This window comes from Stegostoma tigrinum, chromosome 10 (genome assembly GCF_030684315.1).
Source record: "Stegostoma tigrinum isolate sSteTig4 chromosome 10, sSteTig4.hap1, whole genome shotgun sequence".
NCBI classification, from domain to species: Eukaryota; Metazoa; Chordata; class Chondrichthyes; order Orectolobiformes; family Stegostomatidae; genus Stegostoma; species Stegostoma tigrinum.
In genome coordinates, this window is record NC_081363.1 from 39,441,667 (window position 1) to 39,458,501 (window position 16,835).

General features: G+C 40.8%; 1 long non-coding RNA gene across 1 annotated transcript; it reads right to left on the reverse strand.

Annotated features, from left to right (window-relative positions):
- Positions 1-5,304: 5,304 nt before the first annotated feature.
- Positions 5,305-6,243, reverse strand: LOC125455329 (uncharacterized). The gene is made up of 3 exons (XR_007248227.2): positions 6,113-6,243; positions 5,780-5,802; positions 5,305-5,353 (listed from the first exon to the last, which is right to left on the reverse strand). It is a non-coding gene; the product is annotated as an uncharacterized LOC125455329 (long non-coding RNA).
- Positions 6,244-16,835: the final 10,592 nt, after the last annotated feature.

A 16,835-nucleotide genomic window follows, 5' to 3' on the forward strand; every position in this document is an offset into this window, starting at 1 on the left:
CCAATTGTCCATTGTGTGGGTAGTGGTCAGCTGACTTCTTGAAACTCTGCAGTCCACATAATGCAGGAAAACACACAATCTGGGTATTCCAAGACAGAGGACGAGAAAAATTTGTGACTGTAAGAGCTACTCCTTTATTTGAGGTATTTTCAGTGTTGGAGCTGATTTCCTCAAATGCATGGAGCAAATTCTAAGAACATTAATTACTGTTTTATAAGCTGTTGCATTGTTTTGGAACTTTGGGTAAAGCAAAGAGGAAGATGAGACAAAAACATGAACCACATGGCAGGACGTGAATCAACAGAGAAAGAAATGAGCTTTCCTGCTTCTCTGATGCTGCCTGGCCTGCTGTGTTCCTCCAGCTCCACACTGTGTTATCTCTGACTCCAGCATCTGCAGTTCTTACTATCTCTAAGAAACTTACTCTGCTTTCTGACCCAGCAGTGAAGCAGCATGGCTACTGCCTCTGCTGTTTGATTTAAAAGGGACTTAAGGGGCATCATTTTCATGCTGTGGGTTGTCCGTGTACTGAATGAGCTGCCAGAGGAAGTGGTGGAGGCTAGTACAATTACAATATTTAAAAGGCATCTGGATGGGTATATGAATAGGAAGGTTTAGAGGAATATGGGTCAAATGCTGGCAAATGGGATTAGGTTTGTACAGGATATCTGGTCAACATGGACAAATTGGGCTGTAGGGTCTGTTTCTGTGCTGTATAACTCTATGAGTCTACGACACAGCGTTGTTTGGGAGGGAGTTCCAAGATTTTGACAGAGCAATAATGGTGTAGTTCCAAATCAGGGAGATGCATAGCTTGGGAGGGAACATAGGAATGTTTCCACAAATCTGATGCCTTTGCCCTTGTGGATGGTAGAGATCACAGGTTTGGAAAATGCTGTTGAAGCAGCCTTTGGTGAATTGCTGCAGTGTATCATGAAGATAGTAAACACTGCTGCTGCTGCGCATTGGTGATAAAGGAAGTGAATGTTTGAAGAACAGTTGCTAAACAAGCCAGATGCTTTGCATCAGATAGTGTAAGGTGGTTCACACAAACATAGATATGAATTAGGCGTAGGTCATAGATTGCCTCGAGCCTGCTCCATCATTCAATAAGATCACGTGTCGATGCTGACTGGCTATCTACACCAAAATCTAAATGTAACGTCAAGCCTCATGGTTGGCATGCATTGATGATTACAGGGGAAAATAGGGACCTTTCTTTATTGTGGAATAAAAACGCACACTTTTATGTATAACAAAAACAGAAATTGCTGGAGAAACTCAGCAGGTCTGGCAGCATCTGTCAGAGTTTCAGGCCAAGTGACACTTATTCTGTTCTGCTTTCTCTCCACACATGCTGTCAGACCTGTTGAGTTTCTCCAGCAATTTCTATTTTCATTTTGGATTTCCAGCTTCCAAAATTCTTTGGTGTTTTTGTTTTAAGTTTTTATATTTAGTCTTTATCGAATGTTCATGATGGTGTCCAGTGTTGTAGTCAACACTTTGTGTAACATGTCTGAGCTCAGTTGGTTCTCCCTTTTATGCCTTTTTTCATTTATTCATGGGATGTGGCTGTCACATTCTGGGTGGTTATTTATTGTCCATCCATTAGCTATCCTTGACAAACTGGTGGTGTGTTGTCTTCTCGTACTGCTGTAGTCTGTTTGGTGCAGGTAGTCCAAAAATTGCCTCTGGAAATGGAATTCCAGGATTTTGACTCAGTGACAGTAAAGGAATGACAATATATTCCCAAGGACATTGTAAGGATATTGTCCAAGATCACTTTCAATCGGGATCATTTAAATGATGTAGGTTTCTTTTACTAATTCACTGGATGCAGGCATCACTGCTTAGGTCAGCATTTATTGCCTATTCTGGGCAATCAAAACAGCCACTTTGCTGTGATTCTCGTGCCAAATGTATACCAGACTAGATAAGCACAGCAGTTTCTTTCCCTAAAGGGCTAGTGAGCCAGATGGGTATTTCCAACAAACAACAATGATTTCATGATCATCGTTAGACTCTTAATTCCGGAATTTTTATTAAATTCAAATTACAAAAATCCTGAGGTGGAACTGCATGTGAATTGTACCGAAACTGCCACTTAGGCTCTTTATCACCCCTCAAGACACTCAGGGTATTGGGACCTACACACATTACTTTTCCATGTCTCAATCCCCACTTCACACCCACACCTCATCACTGACTCCCCCTTTTCAGCTCTGAGCCTCCATTCAAGCTGCTGTCCTTCTGCTGTTCTCCCTGTGCCATTGAGTTGAACAAAGCAAACTGCCAAACTACACACAACTGCATAAGGCTAATTCCTGCACGTAATCTTGAAAACAGTGTGAACCAGTGCCAGGCAATTCTTGTCTGTGTCTAATTTTACATTAAAGGTAGGGCATAATTGAAAAAATGTTGTACATTGACGAATATTCAGGTTGTGAAACCATACTACAAATAGGAATCTGTCTCAGGCATGAAACTTGACACGTCATAAGCACACCACTGACATAACCTTTGCATCTCAAACCAGTACTGGGAAATCAAAATTTCAGCTGCATTCAAATTCATGAGCCACATTTGCTGCTGCAGCAGACTGCATAAAAGCCCCATCTCAGTAATTGCGCCAATGCAAATATTGATCTTTGTGTTAGTGTTCTACCTCCCCTCTTAGTTTTTGCCGATGTGTGATTTTCATAACCGAATTATTAATGAGGGTATGCGTAAAACCAAATATATTTTCATTCTTTATTGTTGAGCAATGCTTGGACCAGGTAACAGTAGTTAGCTAATGTTGCAGGGAAAGCTGAGGAAAGTTTAGAATTGGAGCAATACAAACAACGACAGGTAAGAAAAGACTCTCTAGTCCATGCAACTTCTCTTGCAAATCCATTGGTTACTCCATAAGAATAGTTTTGACCAATACTTGGTATTTCCTCTGTAGTTTAGACTTCATCTAACAATAATTAGCCTTCTGCAAATGAACACAAATTTCTATATGAAAACAAAGAGATCATAAGAATCAGCAGATCAAGCAGTTCGAGGCCCGAAACATCAGCTTTCCTGCTCCCCTGACGCTGCTTGGCCTGCTGTGTTCATCCAGCTCTATACCTTGTTATCTCAGATTCTCCAGCATCAGCAGTTCCTACTATCTCCGATCATAAGAACCATCAAGGTTCTGACTCACATCAACGACTTAGGTGCCAAAGTAGTGTTCCAGAAATAAGAAAGTTTTTGATCCAAGGAAAAATGGAATCTAACCTTCAGCTAGAAGTAGGCAAGGAGACAACAGTCAGTTGATATCACATGTAGCTGTTCCAAGGACATTGGCCATGAGGGGTTAGAGAAGTTATTAGCATATCATTGATGCCTAACCCCCAAAATAAGGCATATTAACAGGGACGGGGGGGTAGAAAGATTCAGGGAGACAAGACACACCATCTCCTTGGTGAAGACCAGGCATTCCCCTACATCAGCTCGAGGGAAGAAGGAAGACTGTAGGTACTAAAACTCACCAAAATTACCTGAGATCACCAAAAGAAAAAGCCCACAGGATCAGTGGGACATGGGAATATACTGCTTCTACTCCTCTATTTGACAGAATGGCTCTGTGATCAGTGAAGCTTCTCATCTGTCACAGGGCAAATATTTTCTTTCTTTGCCTAGTTAACTGATGCATCATATCTAAATTCCTGTTTGTCAATAATCTTTCAGAAAACTACAACAAATTTTCTACTGCCTATATCAGGTAATTGTGTTCACAAACCTCTAAAAATCAACAAGATGTCCTCAAATCATCCCAGAGAAAATGCATTGTCCCCACTGATTCAGTGAGTCCCTTGTTCAAAGTGGAGAAGAACTATCTGAGAAGGTGCCAGTCATGTTGAGCATCTCCTGCAGTTGGAAACCAAGCATGAACAGCACAAAGAACCTGGAAAAACCCAAGCATTCCACTCACTTCCATCTTCAAGCTTCATTAGCTGTGGCAGGGTGTGCAGATCCAGCATCAGACTGCTTAGTCACCCCAGGACTTGTACTCTGTTATTCTTAGTCTCAAGGGGCTGCCTAAAATGAGGAGTACAACAGTAGTAAGTCACAGAGACTAGAGGTGCAGAGTTGGATGCAGTCAGCTAGCCTCTGTGCTTATGTGTTAGGTTAAAATAGCAAGCATTCCTGCTCTTTATTATTTGCCATGTTGGCTCAGTCGAAAAAACCCATGGCTAACAGACAGAAAATTGTAATTTCAAGACCTGTCCATGAATTGAGCACATAGTTTTGGCTGATAGTCCTGATGGTTTGCTGCATTTCAGAAGGTTTCATACTTCAGATGAGACATTAAACTGGGGTCCTGTCTTCCTGCTTACATGGATTCAAAATATCTCATCAAGCTATTTGAAAAAGGGACTGTACTTTCTGGCCAGTGCCCCTCTTTTATTTTATTATGTAATGATTCTTTTTGGGGATATATTCCTGTGTTAACATAGAGTAAGGGTTCCATCAGGTTTGGCTGAGAGACGGAGCTATGGCAGCACTTATGAAGTCTTATTACAAGTTGCTGAAATGATAATACTTGCATTAACATATGAACTATAACCAATGAAAGATCTCAAACTGCTTCACCAAATATACTATGCCGTTATTCACTTACTTTCCCTGCATAGGCAAACTTCCCTTCCATTTTGCAGTAGCAATTGTCCACAAATAGGAATGAGATAAGTAGCTAGCGCATCCTATATTTATTCTTTCAAAGGATGTGGCTTCATTGTGTATGCTGATATTTATTGTCTATCCTTTAGTGCCCTAGGAAAGAAACTGTGATATGTTTCCACGTCAAATGGTGTGTGACTTGGAGGGGATCTTGCTGGTGGTAATATTCTTGCATCTGCTGCCCTAGATGTTTGGAAGGCACTGTCAAAGGAATCATGGTGAATTGCTGCAGTACAACATGTAGGCAGTACATACTGTAGCCATTGTGTGTTGGTTGTGTAGGGAGTGAAGGTTCAAGGTGACAGATGGGGTACCAGTCAACAGGCTGCTTTTCCCCAAGATTGTTTCAAGATTCTTGAGTTGGCACTGTTTAGTTGAGCAGGAACACTATTACAAGGGAAAAGTTCTGAAAGAGTGAATGTTAAACTTGCATTAGCTCCACCCAATCTGATGATGTCACATAGTATTTGGGAGAAGAAATAGTTAGTCTTGAACAAGGTTCTGATGGAGTCTGACTCCTGATTATCGTAATTATTATTTACTACTTAATGTAAATTGTACCTCTTGATGTCATGTAATAAATTACACCTTGTTGTGTAAGACACGTGCTCCTTCTTGCTAAGACTCTCTAGTGGTCCATTTTCTGCAAAGAAAGATTGGTGACAGCAAATTACTCCAAACAGAAGCATCAGTGATTGGTAGCCAGGACCCAGCATGATGATATGGGAAGATGTTACGCATTTTGAAAGGTGTCCTAGGATCTTAAAAACCTATCTGAACATGCAAACAGGCCCTCAGTTTAATATCTCATCCAAAGGACAGCATGTCAAATAATACATTTCCCCGGTACTGCGCTGAAATATCATTCCAGATTCTGTGCTTAAATTTAAGCCTACAATCTATTAATACATCGATGAAAGCACTTCCAACTGAACAGGGTTACACAATGGATTGGGAGGGTTGTGTTCTTTCTTCTCTGAAGTTAATATTTAATGTTCATATTTCTGATATATGATTTGACAAGAAGTGAAGGATAATAGATAGATTGTCAATAAAGTAGGTGACTTACCTGATCCAAGCAAACATTGATACCTGCAAAAATGTAAAATGGTGGGCTTTAGGACAAAATATTTAATGAAAAGGCACTCACTACATTGTTGTCATTCCAACAAAAAAAAATATGTCTCCAATTGCATTTATAGGATTGCTGTCAATTGTAAGAAATTTAAATCCAGAAAGTTAACAACCTGTTCACAAATGGATACTTAACAGAAGCCTGTGTAAAATTCTGTGCAATTTAGTTTTCTTGTTCATGCCAAACAAGATCGAATTAATATTGCACAAATCAATTTATTTCTTATTTTCTTAAAAGATAAAAGAAGAAAAATAGCTGCATTCATACCTTCCACACTTCATGACTTCCCAAAGAAGGGTCCCGATCTGGAACATCAACTTTCATACTCCTCTGATGCTGCCTGGCCTGCTGTTCCTTTAGCTGCACACTGTGTTATCACAGCCAATGAAGTACTTTTGAAGCCGAGTCACTGTTGTATTGTATGAAATATGGAAGCAAATATGTATTCAGGAAGATCCAACAAACAGCAATATAATAACGACTACATAATACATGTCTATCAAATCTAACTTGACCGATCTTGTTTTATTTTGTTTTTATTTAATGAGGTAGTCTTTCTATGAAAAACACATTCCCGCCTCAGGTGACTGTCTGTGTGGAGTTTGCACATTCTCCCCGTGTTTGCGTGGGTTTCCTCCGGGTGCCCCGGTTTCCTCCCACAGTCCAAAGATGTGCAGGCTAGGTGGATCGGCCATGCTAAATTGCCCATAGTGTTCAGGGGTGTGTGTGTTATAGGGGGATGGGTCTGGGTGGGATGCTTCAAGGGGTGGTGTGGACTTGTTGGGCTGAAGGGCCTGTTTCCACACTGTAGGGAATCTAATCAAGGTACATAATGTTGTGGTCAGAGATAATGGGAACAGGAGATGCTGGAGAATCCAAGATAACAAAGTGTGGAGCTGGATGAACACAGCAGGCCAAGCAGCATCTTAGGAGCACAAAAACTGATGTTTCAGGCCTAGACCCTTCATCAGAAAAATGGGATGGGGAGACAATTCTGAAATAAATAGGGAGGCTGGGGGAGGTGGACTGAAGATGGATAGAGGAGAAGATAGGTGGAGAGGAGAGTATGTATGGGGAGGGTAGGGAGGGGATAGGTCAGCCCGAGAAGGACGGACAGGTCAAGGGGGCAGCATGAGGTTAGTAGGTAGGAAATGGAGGTGCGGCTTGAGGTGGGAGGAGGGGATAGGTGAGAGGAAGAACAGGTTAGGCAGGTGGGGACGATCTGGGCTGGTTTTGGGATGGGATATTTTCCCCTACAACCGCAGGAAGTGCTACACCTGCCCCCATTCCTCCTCCCTCAACCCCATCCCAGGCCCCAAGATGACTTTCCACATCAAGCAGATGTTCACCTGCACATCTGCCAATGTGGTATACTGCATCCGCTGTACACAGTATGGCTTCCTCTACATTGGGGAAACCAAGCGGAGGCTTGGGGACCACTTTGCAGAACACCTACGCTCGGTTTGCAGTAAACAACTGCACCTCCCAGTCACGAACCATTTCAACTCCCCCTCCCATTCCTTAGACAACATGTCCATCCTGTGCCTCCTGCAGTGCCATAATGATACCACCCGTAGGTAGCAGGAACAGCAACTCATATTCTGCTTGGGAACCCTGCAGCCTAATGGTATTAATGAGGGTTTCACCAGCTTCAAAATCTCCCCTCCCCATACTGCATCCCAAAACCAGCCCAGCTCGTCCCCGCCTGCCTAACTTGTTCTTCCTCTCACCTATCCCCTCCTCCCACCTCAAGCCGCACCTCCATTTCCTACCTACTAACCTCATCTCGCCCACTTGACCTGTCCGTCCTCCCCAGACTGACCTATCCCCTCCCTACCTCCCCACCCATACTCTCCTCTCCGCCTATCTTCTCCTCTATCCATCTTCAGTCCACCTCCCCCTCTCTCCCTATTTATTTCAGAATCCTCTCCCCATCCCCCTTTTCTGATGAAGGGTCTATGCCCGAAACATCAGCTTTTGTGCTCCTAAGATGCTGCTTGGCCTGCTGTGTTTATCCAGCCTCACATTTTGTTATCTTATATAATGTTGTGGATTTGGTTGAAACAAAAATAACAGAAGTATGTTATGCAAAAAAAAGGACAAAATAGATAAACAGAGCTACTTACATATTACCGGAAGACATTCAGGAATAAATTGGACACAAAGAAGAGTTGCACTACTCTCTTTCAAAATAGTATCATGTGATCTTTTATGCCCATGTGAGACAACCAATGAAAGATTGTAACTAAGTATGGAGCTGATGAACACAGCAGGCCAAGCAGCATCTTGTGCCTCTGCGAGTACAGTGCTCCATCATCTGCTGAACTGGGACATCAATATTGATATTGGCTTCTAGCCTCTGGAGTTAAACTTGAACCCATTAAATTCTCAGATATTAAAATCTTCACAATTTACACTCAATTTATTTTACATCCACATAGATGTTTGGAACATTAGATCATGGAGCTGTGGGTATTTGAGTAAACATTTGTCATTAGCTGAAATTGCAAGAATTGAAATTAAATTAGAAACTAAAATTCTAAAACCCGTTTGGCGAAATAAAACGACCAAAAATGAATTGTTTGTTATGAGTTTGTATTAGAATACTTTGAAGACAAAAAATAATTTCTGCATGTTCTTCATTTTAGAGAAATATTAACATTAAACATTTTTAGTTAATTAAGAGTCCATCAGGAAGATCCTTTGAGGTCTACAGCAGCACTTGTCATTTAATTGAATATTTAAATTAAGAAAAATTCTCTTGTTGTAATTATTCAACTTGTTCTTTCATAAGATGCAGAAGCATCAGCTGACAGGTTTAATTTTTGGTGTTTTATGGCCTACAATGCAGTTTAAAAGCTGTGATGACTATTTATTATTCAATGAATTCACATTTAAACAGAGCCTTTCAGATAACAACACATCAAAGCAGAACACACGTCATTCTATTGAATCTTTATTTATGAAAACCCTCTCTGTGAAGGTGCAAATTTGGAGAGATAATTGATTATACAATAATTAGCACTGCTTTAAAAGAACCTGAAGTAAATTAATTCAGAATCTCTGGGGGTATTTTAGCAATATTGTTATTATCTTAACTCATGTTATCACTGGGCAAGTCAGATCCCAGACAGAAATCTGACTTGATAGATCTCATTTTGTTTTGTTTTAAATTTGACGAGGTGGTCTTTCATGGGAACATGGATTCATAATACTGCAGATCTGGTTTTAATAAAAAAAGCATGTTATGCAAAGGAAAGAGGATCTTGATCGGCACAGGCTTGGAGGGCCGAAGGGCCTGTTCCTGTGCTGTAGGTTTCTTTGTTTCTTTGTTTCTTTGTTTGAAAGGGAGATAAAATATGATAAATGGAACTGTTTACATATTACACAATTCAAAAATTTTTGAAGCATGCAGTAAAAATACAATTCCATCTATCTCATCATCAATTTACAGTATCCAGTTACCAGAGAGAATTCACTTCTGTGTGACATCTATAGAAATTGTTCTTTTCAATTTTGGTCTTGCAAATCTATTCACCTGATGGAACTCATGCAGGCGGGCGTGTGGCGTATCTTGCATTCCCCTGGTTCCATTCCTAATTTTTAAGCACTCATCTGGATTGCAGCTAAGCTATCTGGCCAACATTGTTGATATCAGACTTTGCTAGTTAGGGTTTGTTGACATGGCATCAACGATTTTAACTTCAACCTGAATGGGGAAGGCACAATTACTTGGGGCCATGTGTAGCCCAGCATGAAGTAAAGTAGGAAGCAGAAGAAGGTCTAGGTGGAATCTTCCCAGGCGCTGAACAATGGCAAAAAGTTGGCAAATCACATGGCAGCAGCAGAAAAGAGATTCTTGCTACTGAGAGCAAAGAGTCCCTTTTTCCCACTAAGCGATGAAGTGTGGGATTCACCCTAGCAAGCAACGAGACCTATTTTCATGCATTCCCACCTCATTATACATCATCTCACTTTATTGATTTGTCATTTCTCATTCTTGCACCCACTAGATCCGAGACAGAAGTCAGAGTGGTGACCTGGTGACTCCAGCTCACAGCTTGCTCTTCTGGTCCTCTATTTTGGACATCAAGCACTAACATTTCAGGACACAGTCCATGGGTAGCGGCTGCATATACTACCATGCCCCCAGCTCCCCCATTTCCCTAATCCATCGGGGCCTCTATGTCCCCACTGGCAAACTGGGCATTACAATTTTTCTCTGTCTGAAAATTGCCTGGGGCAGTTGACTGGGTGCATGGCTTGTCTTTTAAGATGGTACCAGGGCCAGGAGTCCCAAGAAATCCTGCCATTGGCTAGTACTTTTGCCTGTGGTGAGTGGAAGAATACAACGAGCAGGGCGTCATAGCATTATGGTGATGGGTGATGAAATACGTTTGGGAAGCGAACATGTACTTCAGTTATGATGATAGATTGGAGAGATTGGGGCTGTTCATGCAGAGAGAAAAGGCTGAGGGGAAACTTGATTGATGTTTTTCCGAATCATGAGCTGGCTGGATAGAGCAGACAGGGAGAATCTGTTCTGCTGGTAAAAGAAAGACAAAAAGAATAAGAGGGCATAGATTTCAAGTGATGTGCTAAAGAAAAGATGTGCAGCTAGGTGGATTGGCCATGCTAAATTGCCCATAGAGTTCAGAGATGTGTAGATTAGGTGGGTGATATGGGGATGGATCTGGGTGGGATCTCCAAGGCTCAGTGTGGACCTGTGGGCCTGTTTCCACACTGTAGGGATTCTATGATCAATGATTTATGATTTATGCGAGGGTAATTTGAGAAGAAAGAACTTTTACGTACCGCAAATTGTGAGGATATGGACTGCACTACCTGGAAATGTGGTGTAGGCATTCAAGAAAGCTTTCGATGTTGAGTTAGACAGAAGTGATGTGCAGAGATATGGGGAAAAAAGACAGAAATTGGCACTAGGAAATAGAACTGTACAGGCAAAGTGGGCTGAATGGCCTCCATTTGTGCTCTAACAATTCTGTGATTCAGAGAAAGCCATTGGGCCTCATGGAATGAAATTTTCCTCAAAACTTGCCTAAAATGACACTTAGGCAATTTCTGGTAAGATTCCCCTGTCTGTGAATCTACAGTGAGAGATTAGGTGATCCTTGCCCTCGATCTTCCCCCTTTTTTTACCATGAGATGTCATGGAGATCCTTTCCAAAAATTTGTAAAATCTCTCTTGAGTGCTGCTAGTAAGGGGCCCATTGCTCATCTCTTAACTTCCCTTACATTCGTTCTGGAAGACCCAAATTCTTGGTGAGCACAGACATTTCTTTTCCACCACCCTCCATTCCTTTAGTAGGTTAAAATCTCATCAGTCTCACCTGCCTTGGGCTGGGGGTGTGGGTGTCTAGTCTTCAGAGGGGAACTAACTAAAATACCAGTTTCCATTGGGTACATGCTGACAGTCCTATCTCCTTGAAATAAATTCCCTGAGCAGTCTGCAATTTGTCAAAGTTCTGGGAAAAGGACATTTTCTAAATATTTCCAAAGATTTTTCAGAAACAAGCATTTCTTTCTACCATTCCTTATCTCACTTGATGGTGTTGTCTTGTTCCAAATTCTTATTTCATAGTATTATTTTCCATGCATAAACCTGGGTACTGACTCCAGGCAGGTTATTCAACCACTGCAGGCATGATCACAAAATCAGTTCCAGCTTTCCCTCAATCTCTTCAGCAGTTAATAGATAGCAGTCAGCAGTGAGAACTATGGCTGTCTTTTTTCTTTCCTTAAATGGGCCACAGTCTGATTGCATTCCTCTATTAAGCCCGTGCTAAGATCTCAGGAATGTATTTCTGACTGGTTTGAAGCATCATGAATTCAGAAGAAATCTGGAAATGAGACAAAGTCCAGTGGATCCACAGGATCAGTCACACTATTACCAGAAGAGTTTGGGCATCTCTGATTTCTGAAATGTTAAACGCTCTTCCACGAAGTTCTGTAATATAACATTGATAATACTATATTTTACCAAAATTTGAGTAAATCCTCCAATTTTGAGTATATATGTTAAAGTGTTTTACTTTCAGGGAATTATCAACTAATTGTAGTTCAAGTATTATTAGAAAATGTTAAGTGAATCAAACAGATATAAGTTATTCCTATCAAGAAACAAAGTAGTTTGGAAGAATATTGTCAATATATTAAGCATTATAACAGTTATACAAACCCTAACTACTGTCTACTAAACAACATTCCTCAAATTGTTTTACTATGAAATGATAAAGAAAGCACGAGGTAGGATTTCACTTTAGGTCCATGTTGAGATCAGATTGTCTGTACACTGTCATCAGTGAGAGGCTCATAGGATTTGATTGAAATTTCATTTGGGGGTCCTCAAGGCCTGCTATTTAAATAGAGCTTGCAGTCTTTAATGTGAATGGTCTTATCACCCTATAAATTTTCACTGCTTTTCAGAAATTTGGGGGGTCACATGTTTTAGATAAGAACACTGAGATTGACTAATTCAGTGTTAGAGACCCTCAGTTACAGCACATTGTGAGTCTTCTTCCCTCAGATGAGAGCAAGCCTAGGTAAATGGGCTGAAAATGTCAGTGGATAATCATTCGTAGCACATGCATCTGGTATCAGGTCTTAAAAAATCTTAGCCGGATTACAAGGGTCAGAATTATGTTTCCCTGGATAGGAGGCAGTCACATACACCTCTCCAGCACTACCTCCCCACACCTACCATCCCAGCTTGCATATAGTCAATACGTTTCTTCCCTGCTCCCTACGCTTCTTCTCCAGATATGAGAGGCAGCTCTACCATGCCCTCTTCTCAATCTAATTAGATTCTTATTGCTGTTGCTCTCACAACAGGTACAAACAGCATCCACCTTTTATCTGGTAGCAACTGGAATGCTTTCCGTGCCCTGCTAATTGCTTTCACATTTCATGCTAAACCTCTTCTTGCATAGGCATCTACACCCTGCAGCTGATCATGGAGTTATCTCTAGTTAGTTATCTCTTTGGATGCTGCAGCAAATTCCCTAATCAGGGATCTATATCACCAGCTCTTTAGGCTTTGATCAAATCTCAAACACTCATGTTGTGGTACGCAATCACCACTAGCTGTGAAATGTGCTCTGAAAAGGGCTTCAGTTGTATCAGGGACCACCCATAGTGTAATTCACTATGGAGTTGTGAGACACAGCTCTAGGGAGCGGCAGTGGTGCAATAAGAGAGGCACATGTTACACTTTTGTAGCGTAACAACATGCCCAATTGCTTATCAGCTTATTAACCAATGCCTGACCTAATGCTAGAAAGTCAGCTGGTCTGCACAAAGCACAGACAGAAATCATGGGTGCCAGTGCTTCTTCAGGTGTGGGCCCCCAGCTGGAATCATGTGATCTCTGCTAAGAAGCTCTCACTGCATTCAGCCATCTTACAGGCTGTTCTAATAAAGCCAAATGAACACAGTACAAAAACAGAAGTTGCTGGAAAAGTTCAGCAGGTCTGGCAGCATCTGTAAAGAGAAATCAGAGTTAATGTTTCAAGTCCAGAAGCTGAGCTTTTCCAACAATTTCTGTTTTTGTTTCTGATTTATAGCATCCGCTGTTATTTTGGTTTTTATTTAATACGTGAACATAGAACTTAGAGTCATTGGCAGAAGTTGAGATTGAAAGTTAATGAGCTGTAATAGAAGCACAGCCACTTAAGGAGGAGCAGAGAAATGTTAGGAGTTGCTAAAAGCTGCAAAAATTCACCAGAAGCCATTAAAAACAAGAAGTAAAATAAATAACAGCTTACAGCTGAAACAGAGCATAAGTCACACAATGGCAATAAACTTTTCTGTGCTGGCTATGGTCAAAATGAAAAACATTATAAAATAGAACTGGCAGTTTTTCACCTGCAATGGCAAAACAATGAGATTGCAACAGGAATAATTAATAGGCAGAGTGGCTATAAGTAAACACATTTTTATCACTTTTAGAGTTAGGCTACTACAAAATGTATTCTACCATAAATCTCTCCAAAGTGCAGAAAAGAAACAGAAATCTCACAACCCTGAAGGCACGCTTTGAACTCCAGGTAAATGTAACTTTGCGTGCTGTGAAGTATCTCAGCATGTTTTATTATGTCAAAGGCGCTATATAAATATAAGAGGTTGGGCTGCTGCTGCTTACAAAAAGCTTGAGGTGATAAAATAGGTCCTGTATGAACATTTGTTCCAAAAAACTCAGGTAACATCTTCAATTTCTCTCTGAGAAACAAACACAAAACTCAAGGTTATTAATCTAACCATACAATCATTGACCTCTAATCAAAATGTAAGCTTTATGGTGATGAGTTTCCTCAGAGCAGCTCCTGTTCCATAACATAACTTTACTGGAAGTCTATTGAACTCATTTTCCTGTACAGTCTTCAGGTTTTCACCACAGTCCCACAGACCTCATGTGTGCAACAGAGGTATGAGGAAATTTCTAGTCTGCAACTGTCTTAACAACATTAAATCATAAATTCCATTCTTAAAAATAAACAGAGATAGAATCAGTACTTTTGTTTCAAATTTTAATTCACAGTCTTGTCACTTTTCTATGCATGTCTTCTAAGTTCTGTGATAATCTTTGTTAGTTGCAGAAGGTGAACATATTGCAGGCTGTGAAGCAAATTGCTGTTAAATTTTTCATATTGCATGGTGCATGGGCAAGAATGTTTGCCTTACCAAACTACTGAAGAAAACTTTGTACCAAGTGCATAAAACACCCAGGCAATCTAAGCATTTTAAGATCCAACTTTACACCAGACTGGAATTGTATTGCACAAATTTCAAATAATGTGAGATAGCATCCCTGGGGGTATCATACTCCTGTGTTTTAGTGCAGACTAAGATTTAACTTCAAACTTATGCTACAATTTTCACAGCAATATGCAGCCAAACTATTTTTCATTGACTTGATGCTTAGTGTATAGATCCAATTGCTAGCAGATGGAGATGGGTGTTGAAAGAGGAGGAAAGCTAGGGAAAAGCAGTACCAGTGTCTGTGACAGCATTACTGCCATTTCCTGCCTCTTGCACTGTCAAAACTGTAATTGTTTGCAGTAACACTCTGGTACTAAATTGGCACTGACTTACTAAAGCCAATTAAAATGTTGTTAATGACTCACTGCACTGCTGTTATTTTGCTTGAGGAAATAGATACTTCTGTGGTGCACTGTGTTCACCTAACTGAACTGAGGTTTGCTTTTGCAAGTTGCTTTCAGCAGAGAAATGCTTAAAGTGCCAAGTGCCTGATTCAGGGATGTACTGCTTGCTATTAGTGATCTTACCTGGTCCAGCTTTAAAGAAAATAAATAGCAACATTTATTCAATATTATTGAAGTCTCAAAAAAGCAAGTATGATGAATGAATGTATGAATTGTAAGTTTTGCCTTTTAACAGCCTCTAAAATCTATCTTTATAAACCCTATTGAAGATTAATGCTTCCGCAACATAAATGTGAATGCCATATACTGTGTATTATCATACTGAATCATGCTGGGCGTGTCTGTAGTGATTGTAATGAGGTCAGCCAGGTAGATCTCATAGAATGCAAGTTCCCTGATTGGGACTGTCAATCTGGTCTGATCAGGGAGACCTGGCTGACAGTTATAAACAGGGGTGTCAGACATCCTGTTCACTCTGAGAGCTGGCTCTGAGGGTGCTAGATCAGTGTCAAGGACTCTCCACATGTAAATAAAGGGTGACTTGTTGAGAGGATACCAGCTCTGTGGAGTTATTTTCATGTGCACTTTACATTCATTCTCAACTTGTGGAAGCTCCTTCATTTATCATTGTAAAATCTTAATGTTTAGGATAAAATTTACCAAAAGATTAGAAATACTTCACAACTTACAGTTATGGTTAAAATGACTAATATTGCTTTAAATCAATTGCTTTCAATTTGAAGAGAATGGGCATAGTTAACGGATTAAGTTATACATTTCTGTAATTACCAGTGAAAGAGTTAAAAGCGATTATGCTCATCATTATTGTTACACTTAATTTTTACACCATACCACTACACTATTTTTAGATTAAGAAGGTTGGAAAATTGGGAAATGAAATTCAGCTGACATGCTGCAGAAAGTCCAATTTTTGATCAGATCTCCATTGGACACAAATATGTCAAACCAGCTTGTCAGGACCACCTACAGTCCTACCTACTAACCTCATCCCACCTCCTTGACCTGTCCGTCTTCCCTCGACTGACCTATCCCCTCCCTACCTCCCCACCTATACTCTCCTCTCCACCTATCTTCTTTTCTTTCCATCTTCAGTCTGCCTCCCCCTCTCTCCCTATTTATTCCAGAACCCTCACCCCATCCCCCTCTCTGATGAAGGGTCTAGGCCTGAAACGTCAGCTTTTGTGCTCCTGAGATGCTGCTTGGCCTGCTGTGTTCATCCAGCCTCACATTTTGTTATCTTGTCAGGACCACAGCTCTCTTTTGACTGCACCTACATGGCCACTATTATTGCCTCTACCCGTCTCCATTCCTTACGTAACAGAGATTGGGAAGTTGCAATATCTTGAAGGTTCCTGTGCGACAGTCACAGAAATCTGGGAACACAAACAAATGCAATCCTTTGCATTTTGAGTATTGGGCTTTTCCATTACTTCAATTGCTTGCCACTGTGGATGCTGCAGAAATATGCCTACTGCACAAACCACTACTCCATTTCACTTCTTACCCCTTCAAGTTGCTTCTGCATGTTCATGTTAATATGCTGGCACTCTTAATTTTCTATTCTCTCATTCAGTAAACAGTCAACGAGAAATGTTATTAGTGCTAGCTCCTCCCTCATTGAGTGTCAAAGAGGACAAAGGTGCAAATTGTTTAGGTTTCTGCAATATCATTGGCCAGGTGGGCCACCCACCACTATTGCTGTGTAGTGAAAATGACAATCAACCCAACTATGACTGGCTATTTTTGCAAGTGGTCTTGCAGGTGGAATAAATATTTTGTGCAGAACG